This window comes from Rattus rattus, chromosome 1 (assembly GCF_011064425.1).
Source record: "Rattus rattus isolate New Zealand chromosome 1, Rrattus_CSIRO_v1, whole genome shotgun sequence".
NCBI lineage: Eukaryota > Metazoa > Chordata > Mammalia > Rodentia > Muridae > Rattus > Rattus rattus.
In genome coordinates this window covers 131,391,781-131,401,541 of record NC_046154.1, presented here as the reverse complement: position 1 = coordinate 131,401,541, position 9,761 = coordinate 131,391,781, and positions in this window count along the sequence as shown.

Here is a 9,761-nt window from a genome sequence, read left to right as displayed (position 1 = left end):
CAAGTAACTCTAAGTTTGGTCAAATAAATCAAACAGAAACGAACAACAACAATGACGAAACCAAACAAAATAACATCAGCAACGAATCTAGGCAGCCCAACAGAGCCTACTGCTTCATCTTTAAAATTTCATCTCTTCCCTCTGCAGTTAACTGAGTTTCTACTTTGTGAAAAAGATTGTTAGACCCAACTGAAGCGTGGGCCTGAATGAAAACCCCCCTGTTTAAAGAGACACAGATAATCTGGAGCCTTCCTTTAACTTCTGAGAGGGAGGCTTCTCTTCTGAGTGAACTCGTAGTCCAACTTAGCTTTGTCTGCTTCTCGAATGCCCATAGCCTCTGCGAATAGAGTCCTAACCTAAGGTCAGGACAGTCTTCTCTCTAGGAGAGCTCACAGCCTCGATGAAGGGATAAAGCTAGTGTGGAGGGATCAAACACATATAATACAACCCAGAAATGTGCTACTGGGTCAAGTTTTGTTGTATAAACAAATTATAAGACCTGGTGGCTTCCAAAAATCCACTAGGGATTGTGCAGATGGCAGGGATAGTTCTTCTTCGGTTCTGTTCTTTGGTCCAGAAGGTGACTTTGCTACCAGCTTCATCATCTCACTGAAGGCTATGATGTTGAGCAAATGAATCCTGCAACTGGGAGGTGGGCATCGAGACGTCTAAACCCCAAATCTCACCTTAAGACCAGTAGGAGTAAGAATTGCTCCCTCCTTGTTCTGGGCCTGCGTGCCACCGTGGTGCGTGTGTCCTTGTGATCCCCCACCTCCACCACAGTTGAGGTAGTCACCGAGCCTAGTGGCTGAATTACAGGTTTAAGCAACTGGGATTCCTATTCAAGCAAATGAAGCATTCCCAGTACCCCAGTACCAACCAATAAGGTACACTCACGCTGAAATAAATCCTACCCACCACCAAAGGTTTATATAGCCCTTAATACCCTTGAATAAAGAGAGCTGTAACTCTGGAAACCATCTTGGAGAAGGCTTATTTCTCCCTGACATGCCAGCCAACGGAGTTCCTGTGTACCAAGGACTCCCCCTGCCCCAGTAATTTTTTTATTCCCTTCATTCTGGCCTGGTTCACAACAGTGCATGAGTGCCCCCAAAGGCAGAACCAGAACCAGCTGGTTTGAATATGGTTCGAATGTATCCTATAAGAGTACAACTCTTGGAAGGGAATGAGGTGTCTTTTTGTTTGTTTGTTTGCTTGTCTTTTTGAATCTCCTATTATTAATTGTCTAGAGAGGTTATAGACCAGAGTCTGACCCCACCTGGATGTGACCTTTTCCATCCACATCAGCTGCTACCGTTATGACCAAATCAGTCTATGAAGACTTTATCGGAGCACAGCCACTAGCACCATGCCCTTGAATTGCCAGAGTTGTGAATCAACCAAACATTTATTTGTACACACTTGCCAGATTTGAAAGATTTGTTTATTATGTTTATGTGAATGCGTGTGCTCCTCTTGAGTTTATATGCACCATGTGTGCACAGGAAGGCATGGGTTTCCCTGCAACTGCAGTTGTAGGCTGTTGTGAACCACCGTGTAGGTTCTGGGAACGAAACCAAATCCTCGGCGAGAGCAATGAATCCTCATAACTTCTGGTCCATTGCTTTAGCCCAGTAGCCTCAGGTGTTTCATAGTGATGTATAGACAGATACGGGTGGCCTAACTAACATGTCATGCAGGGACCCTGTCAGCTAAGGTCCTATCCACCAGGTCAGCCAGGATTCTTCATATAGCTCTTTCTCGCATCTCCGAGTTGCTATGATGTGTCCTGCGATGACTCCCCTTGATGCATGCACTGCACCCAGACATTAACCTGTCCGTGTGCTGTTTCGCCATCTCAGGAGAATATGCTCTGTGGCATTAGCTTTCTGTTTTGTTCTCACTGTAGTTCCAGTGCTAGCCCCTGCTAGTCCTCAGCAGGAACTTGATGAGCTGAAGTCATGGGTGAATACATCAACGAGTGAAAACTCCATGGCTGAGTGTTTTCTTGTGTGTTTTCTGAGGTAGAGGAGTGGGGGTGGCTCTGGGATACGATGAGAGGACCAGTAGGGAGAGGTCCTGCAGAGCATTTTGACTAATACTAACCAATTTTGACTTTGGTCTTAGTGTGAGTCAGGGTTCTCCAGATGAAAAGAACCAGTAGGTTGTGTGTGTGTATAGTACAATATATAGATTTATTATAAGGAAATGGGCCAAGAGATTATGAGGGCCAAGGGACCTCAAGATCTGCAGCTCAGAGGTAACATGGGAGGACCAGTGTAGAACAGCAGTTTGAGTGTAAGGCCCAAGAATTGGGAAAGCTGATGCTTGCAAATATCACTGCAGAACCTAGAGGTCTAATCCTCAAAAGTGTGTTTTAGCCCTAGTCTGAGCGTCAGCAAAAAAAACCAACATCTCAGCTCACACCAGATGGCAGGCTCTAACCAATTCAGATCTCTGATTGATTGGAAGAGGGCTATTTTAGTCAGGGTTTTACCTCTGCGAAGAGACACCATGACTAAGACAACTCTTAAAGGGATAATAACTGATTGGGGTTGTCTTAGAGGTTCAGTTCATTATCATCAAGGTGGAAGCTTGGCAGTATCCAGGAAGGTATAACACTAGAGGAACTGAGAGTTCTACATCTTCATCTGAAAGCTGCGAAGAGAAGACTGGCTCTCACATGGTAAGGAGGAGGGTCTCATTGCTCATCCCCACAGTGGCACACTTCCTCCAAAGCCACACCCACTCCAACAAGGCCACATATCTTAATAGTGACAGTCCCTAGGCCAAGCATATACAAACCACCCATAGGTTTGTTCAAACACATGAGTCTATGGGGGGGGGTCAGACCTAGCCATAGTATATTAAAAAATACATTTAGTCCAACTTTCAAAGTCCCCATAGTCTATAGCGGTCTCAACAATGTTAAAAGTCCAAAGTTCAAAGTCTCTTCTGGGATTCATCTAATCACTTAACTGTAACTCCCAAAGCAAGACAGGAAACAAGCTGGGCAAACTCCAAACTCTGCATCTCCAGGTCTGATGTGAAAATGGTCTTCAGGTCTCCAACTTCTTTTTCATGTTTGTTGACTGCAACAAACTTCTTTCTCCTGGGTTAGTTCCAGTTCCTGTTAGTAGCTTTCCTCAGCAGATAGCCCATGGCTCTGGCATCTCTAACATCTTGGGGTCTCCAAGTCAACTTCAATTTCACAACTTCCTGTTCCAATGTCCAGGATCCGTATATGATTTTCTGGGCTCCTCCAGAGGGCTTCAAATCTCTTCTCCAGCTCTGCCCTCTGTAGCACTCTAAACTCAGGTTGATCCATTCCAGTGTCACTGCTGTTCTTTGTGGTCATCCCATGGTACTGGCATCTCTAATATTTTGGAGTCTCTTATTGCAACTAGGCTTCACCAATAGCCTCTCATAGGCTTTCTTCATGGTCCAAACCTCAAGTTCTTTGCAAGACTCCCTTCAGTCCTGGGCCATCAACCACAACTGAGGCTGTGCCTTCATCAATGGCCTTCCCTGGCCTCTCACTGTGCCGAGCCTTAGCTGCTCTCCATGACCATACATTATATATTTTTCCTTTCTCAGCTTGCTGTACTTGTTCAAAATACTCTTCATGAGACCTAATCAGAGAACAAAGTCTCTATTGAGCTTTTTTGAGAATTCCTTTGTCAATGCAATTAAAATAAATCTCTTTACCTTAGCCTCAGGTAGACTTTTTAGACAAAGGCAAAAAGCAGCCATATTCTTTGCCGAAATATCACAAGAACAATTTCTCAGCCCCATATTAAAATTCTTCTCCTCTGAAAACTCTAGAGCTAGGCTTCCACACTTTCCTTCCCTTTCCTTCCTCTCCTCCCCTCCCCTTCCCTTCCCTTTCCTTTCCTTCCCTTCCCTATCCTACCCTATCTTACCTTACCAGAGTTGAAAAATATTTCCACCAAACTAGCCTGTAGGCAAGTTTCCATCTTGATCAATGTGGGAGGGCCCAGCCCAATGTTAGCAGTGCCATCCCTCGGTAAAGTGGTCTTGGGTTGTATAAGATATCAGGGTGAGGGAATCATGGGAAGCAAGCCAATTCTGCTTTAGTTCCCACCTTGATTTCTTGTTCTGACTTCCTGTCATTGATAGATTATCACTATAAGCCAACAGAAACCCTTTTCTCTGAAAATTCCTTTTCATAATGGTGTTCATCACAGCAAAAGAAACCTAAATAGGACACAAGGATACCACCCCACACCTCGCTCAAGATTCCTGTTTTACAAAGTTCTTACCACATGTAAACATTTCAGTTCTGCTCTCTATTTGTGTGTGTTTTAGGGTACGTCCATCATTGAGCACAGCAATCTTGACTCTCAGAATTACTGTCCTGGGCTACGAGTAGTACATGTTTATCTTGGCCAGAACAACTGCATGGTGTCCTTGTATTTTTAAGTCAGCATAACATTTTTAAAACATTTAATGAGTCTCAGTTTGTTTAGTATGGCTGAAGAGGGGCCCAATGGAGACAATGCTTAATTAACTTACACTCTTACAATTAAGTATTAATCATGGAGGAAACAGCCATGTTCCATATGCAGGACTTGACATGGATCATTAAAGAATCCTCCTAATCCTCTGTTTTGGATTTTAGAGGCCATAACACACTTTAAATTAGATTTTTTATAATTTAAAGAATGTTATTATTTTGCTAATCCAAGCTTTTTCTCTCACTTCCCTGGTCCCACTTAATGAGTATGCCAACAATGTCAGGAGTGCAGGAGTGTCTTGTTTAACATGAAAGACCCTAGGGCTCATCCCAGCTCTTAATTTCCCCTCACCAAAGAAAAACAAATGAACAAAAATATTAAATAAAAAATTATATTTTATTTAGTTTCTAATAGTGAGTTAATACCTAAAAATTGTAAGTTCTAAAAGAACTGGTCCTTAAAACTTTTTTTTTTTAATTAGACGAAGAAAAGGACATTTTTCCTCTAAGTCTTTTTTTAAAGGAAAGGTTAAACAAATTTCTTTAATGTCGATGCATAGAACTTGACATTTTCTCTAACAGAAGACAGAGAACATACACAGAGATATCCGTGTGTGTGTGTGTGTGTGTGTGTGTGTGTGTGTGTGTGTGTGTGTGTGTAAATTCATGACTTTGGGGTTTGTTTTATCACTGGCCTATCTGGTCTCACCCGGGCCATTTGTGTGACTATTGTTTTGGACTATCCATTCAAGCATAGTGGGGTCACCAGTGGGTACACACCTACAGGCAGTGATTCTCTCCTCTCTCAGAATTTACCAGTAGCACATAGTTCAGTAGTAAGAGGTAGGATCGTCAGAGCTTCTTCTCCATCCATGCCAGATTCTCAGCAGGTCCCTTCTTCTTCTTTATTTTTTTTAAATATTTATTTATTTATTTATTTATTTATTTATTTATTTATTTATTTATATGTAAGTACACTGTAGCTGTCTTCAGACACACCAGAAGAGGGCATCAGATCTCATTACAGATGGTTGTGAGCCACCATGTGGTTGCTGGAATTGAACTCAGGACCTCTGGAAGAGCAGTCAGTGCTCTTAACCACTGAGCCATCTCCAGCCCAGCAGGTCCATTCTTGGTGTAAGCAGTGGTACTGCTGTGAATCTGTGATTTCAGTCTCTGTATTTTGCATAGTTGTTGGCATTTTGCAGCCCATCCCCCTCTTTTCTAGCTCTTATATTCTTTCTACCCCTTCTTTGGCAATGTTCCTTGAGCTTTAGAAGGGACAGTATAAATGTCTTGATGAGGATTAACGACTCACCTGTCACTTATTCTCAGAAACTTGTGCAGCAATGTGTCCCTGTACTCATCAGCATTCAGTGTTAAGAGATGCTTAAACTGATTAGACTGCGTGTCACATTTGTCTATGGGTGTTAATATCAATATATAGAAGGAGATACTATGTCAATTTAGCTTAACCATATTCAGTTCCCCTCTAGACCTATGACCTCATGTATATGCGTTTATAGTACTAGGCATGGAGTCCCTTCTGTGGAGTAGGCCTCAATCCAATCAGAGTAGTTGGTGATGCTATAATAGCAGTGCCACTGTTGTACAGTGAGCACATCTTGCCTGGAAGGTTGGGCTTGTGGTTCATATTCTCAGTTGAGTAAGACCTTTGATATTTTTTATCCCAAACTGTGGTCTGTTCAATGCCACCTGGGACTGTGGTACAAAGGAAGTGTTGTGCCCAGATCATGAAAACCCCAAAGACACTACCAGGAATCACAACTCCCATGCAAGCACACGAGAGACTTTATTCAAGCTTGAGTTCGGGCCACAAACCTTCCCGAGGTAACAGGATAGGAGAGCAACCCCAAGGTCTATGGGAAGGGGCTTTATAAAGGAAAAACCTGCAAGCAGGGGTTTCCAAGCCTTGGCATTACATGAGAAGGTAAAAGAATGTTGGCCTTTAAGCTGTTGGTTTATAGTACCTCGTTAAACCACAAGGAGGGAGCCTATATCAAAATGGAGCACCTTGACCTGGGAAAGACTTATGTTTTCTTAGCCAACTCTGTTGTTATCATCCAGCTGCAGCTGCTGTGTCTACTTTGCAACTGCCAGGGACATTTTTGTGATTTTTCTCAGACCTCAAGGGTAGGGACCATGCCTGTCTAACAGCAAGTTTACTTAGAATGAAGTCTTAAGAACAAAATGGAGTTTATTCTGCTACCTCAGTCCCTTCAGAAGCTTCCAACTCAGTTCCAGCTTGATTTCTATACATTGTGCAAATAAGGTGCGAGTTGTCGTCCGCCACAAGGTCTTGTTATCTAGTCCTGGGGAAACCAAGCTTGTTCTAGGAAAGGACATAGGGACTCCCTCTAGTGGTAAATTTAGTAATCAACTTATTTGGTCCTGCACTACCAGCCAAGGAGATAAACTGATACTCTATACTTCTTCGTGATGTGTTTTAAATACAAATGACCTGAATTTGATTTCTTCTCTGGTCAGTGGATGGGGGAATGAACTTCAGTAATTCAGCACAGGGGCTTTGATAAGCTCTCATTTCCATCACAGGAATTAAGGTTTGGTGTCAGCTTGCTCATACACATTTGCATTACTCCGAACCTCCTGGAAAAAACATTAAAATGCACCTTTCCAAGCCCCAGTACTTATGGTTAGATATATCTGTGGTGAGGCCAAGACCACATTTACAGTGCTTCTTAGGTGACCCTGGTCCTTCTGGTACAGGGAGCACAGTTTGGTTTTGAGGGTGTGTAGGCTTAGATTTCTCAATACCTACTTTTTAATAAGGGTCTGCAAATGCTTTGACTCCCTTCTAGCGCACTGTCCAAAGGTGGACCTGTTTAGAAGTAGTTCTTTGGGGGCAATTCCAATCTCCTTTGTCAGGATACCAGCAGTCCAGTTCAGTAGTGTCAGGAGAGCAAACATGAATCAGCAGTGGTGGGTGGCACGACCCAGCAGAGACAGCCAGCGTCTGCTGAATCATGAGTCGTCAGGAGCCACTAGAACCGGCTGGGATGCCAGGAGGAGTTCTCTGCCATGCCTCTCTCAACAAAGTGAAGATCAGCAAAGACTCGGGATCAATGAAACGATGCCCGGCTACCTATGCAAGGAGATGCCTCCGCTGTCCATTGCGTTCTCTCTATACTCTCTCCAATATCATCTGTCTTCCCATGGTCTTGCCTCAGCAAAGCACCACATCTACATCACATGACATCCAGACACTTCCACTTCATGGGTGAACTGGGTTTCTGTCATTCACTGATCCAAGGTGGATTCAGTCGATCGGCCTGGTCAGGCAGGTGGCCCATTTCTCTCTCGTGGATCTTTGTGGTTCCTCTGTAAGACCAAGACCTTCTTGACAGGAGGGAGGAAGACAACTTTTCAGTCAAGGCTTTATGAATATTCCCTACTAGAATCTCCACACAAGCTCCGAGAACAGTGGACAGGCTTGCATTCTCAGATTGTTGTGAAAGATTAATGGAAATGTTCATTGTTAAGTGCTTATATCTGCTACAGTAAGTACTCTACACTCTTAGCCCCTACTACTGTCATACATTTATCAATGAAAAGAGAGGCCAGAGGCCACACATTTGATAGAGAGCAAGGTGCAAAGTGAGAGGACCGAGTGAGGCAGAGCCAGGTAGACTCCATGACAGACTGCAAAATAGCTTGGGAGGCTAGGCCTAAGTTTCTGTTTCCCAGAACTGGAAAAGTCTAAAACAAGTCAATTCCAGGAGAACCTTTACAGGCAGGCCGTCAGGAAGCTGCCCCACCACCTAGCCTGAGCCAACTTCATTGGCAGTCAATCAAGAGCTGTAGATGCTGCCCCACCACCTAGCTTAAGCTAAGTATAGGTGATCAGCAAAAGCCTTAAGCAATTACAAAGGGACCCATACCACTGGAAGTACAGACAACCACCAAAGGAGACAAAAGCCTAAGAGGCTTTAAATTGACCCTGGAGAGTTCGCACCTCTGACTCCCCCTGATGTACTATAGACCCCTGCATGCAGGTTCCCTGCAGAATAAACACTCTTTGCTGGTGCATACTATTTGAGTCTGGGGTATCTTTCTCCACGAAACACAGACCCTTATAAAAGCACACGGGGTGGGGAGGATTGGTGAGGAAAGTGAAAGGGGGAATGAAGTAATTATATTTTAATTAAAAATAAAAACACATGCATGGACCTGGATTCCATTCTCAGCAACACAACAGACAAGCAAGAAACTATAAGGAACTATTTACATTTAAAACATTCTAAGATAGAACTTTTAAATAATATGTTTATATGTTGTTATTTGAGTTATATTGGCAATTTTACTTATCACTTAGGTTTTTGTGCCAAATTCTTCTATTTGTATGTTAATCTTTTGAATATTCATTAAAAGCATACATGTGGTGTTCTGGCAAAAGGGGCAAGAAACACCTGAAGATTCAGTGGCTAAATTGGAGATTCTGGACAATAAAATAAAGTAGTTATGGATTGGTTTTTTTTTTTTACTTTTTTCTTTTCTTTTATTGGATATTTTCTTTATTTACATTTTAGATGTTATCCCCTTTCCTGGTTTCACCTCTGAACCCCACCCTTCACCCTCTCATTCCATGCTTCTACTCTCTGCCTCCATGAAGGTGTTCCCTCAACCAGCCACCTACTCCCTCCCACCTCCCTGCCCTGGTATTTACTACACTGGGGCATCGAGCCTTCACAGGACCAAGGGCATCTCCCCTCATTGATGCCCTACAAGGCCCATCCTCTGTTACATATGCTGCTGGGTCCCTCTTTGGTTGGTGGTTTAGTCCCTGGGAGCTCTGGGTGTCTGGTTGGTTGATATTGTTGTTCCTCTTATGGGGTTGCAACCCTCCTCAGCTACCTCAGGCCTTTAAACTCCTCCACTGGGGACCCCATTCTCAGTCCAGTGGTTGGCTGTGAACATCCACTTCTGTATTTGTCAGACTCTGGCAGAGCCTCTCAGGAGACAGCTATACCAGGCTCCTGTCTTCATGCACCTTTTGGCATCCCCAGTATGATTGGGTTTGATGACTGCATATGGGATGGATCCCCATGTGTGGCAGTCTCTGGATGGATGACCTTCCCTTCAGTCTCTACTCCACACTTTGTATTTCTTCCTGTGAGTATTCTGTTCCCCCTTCTGAGAAGGACTGATGCATCTATGCTTTTGTATTTCTTCTTCTTGAGCTTCATATGGTTGGTAAATTGTATCTTGGGTATTCTGAGCTTTTGGGCTAATACCCAGTAATCAG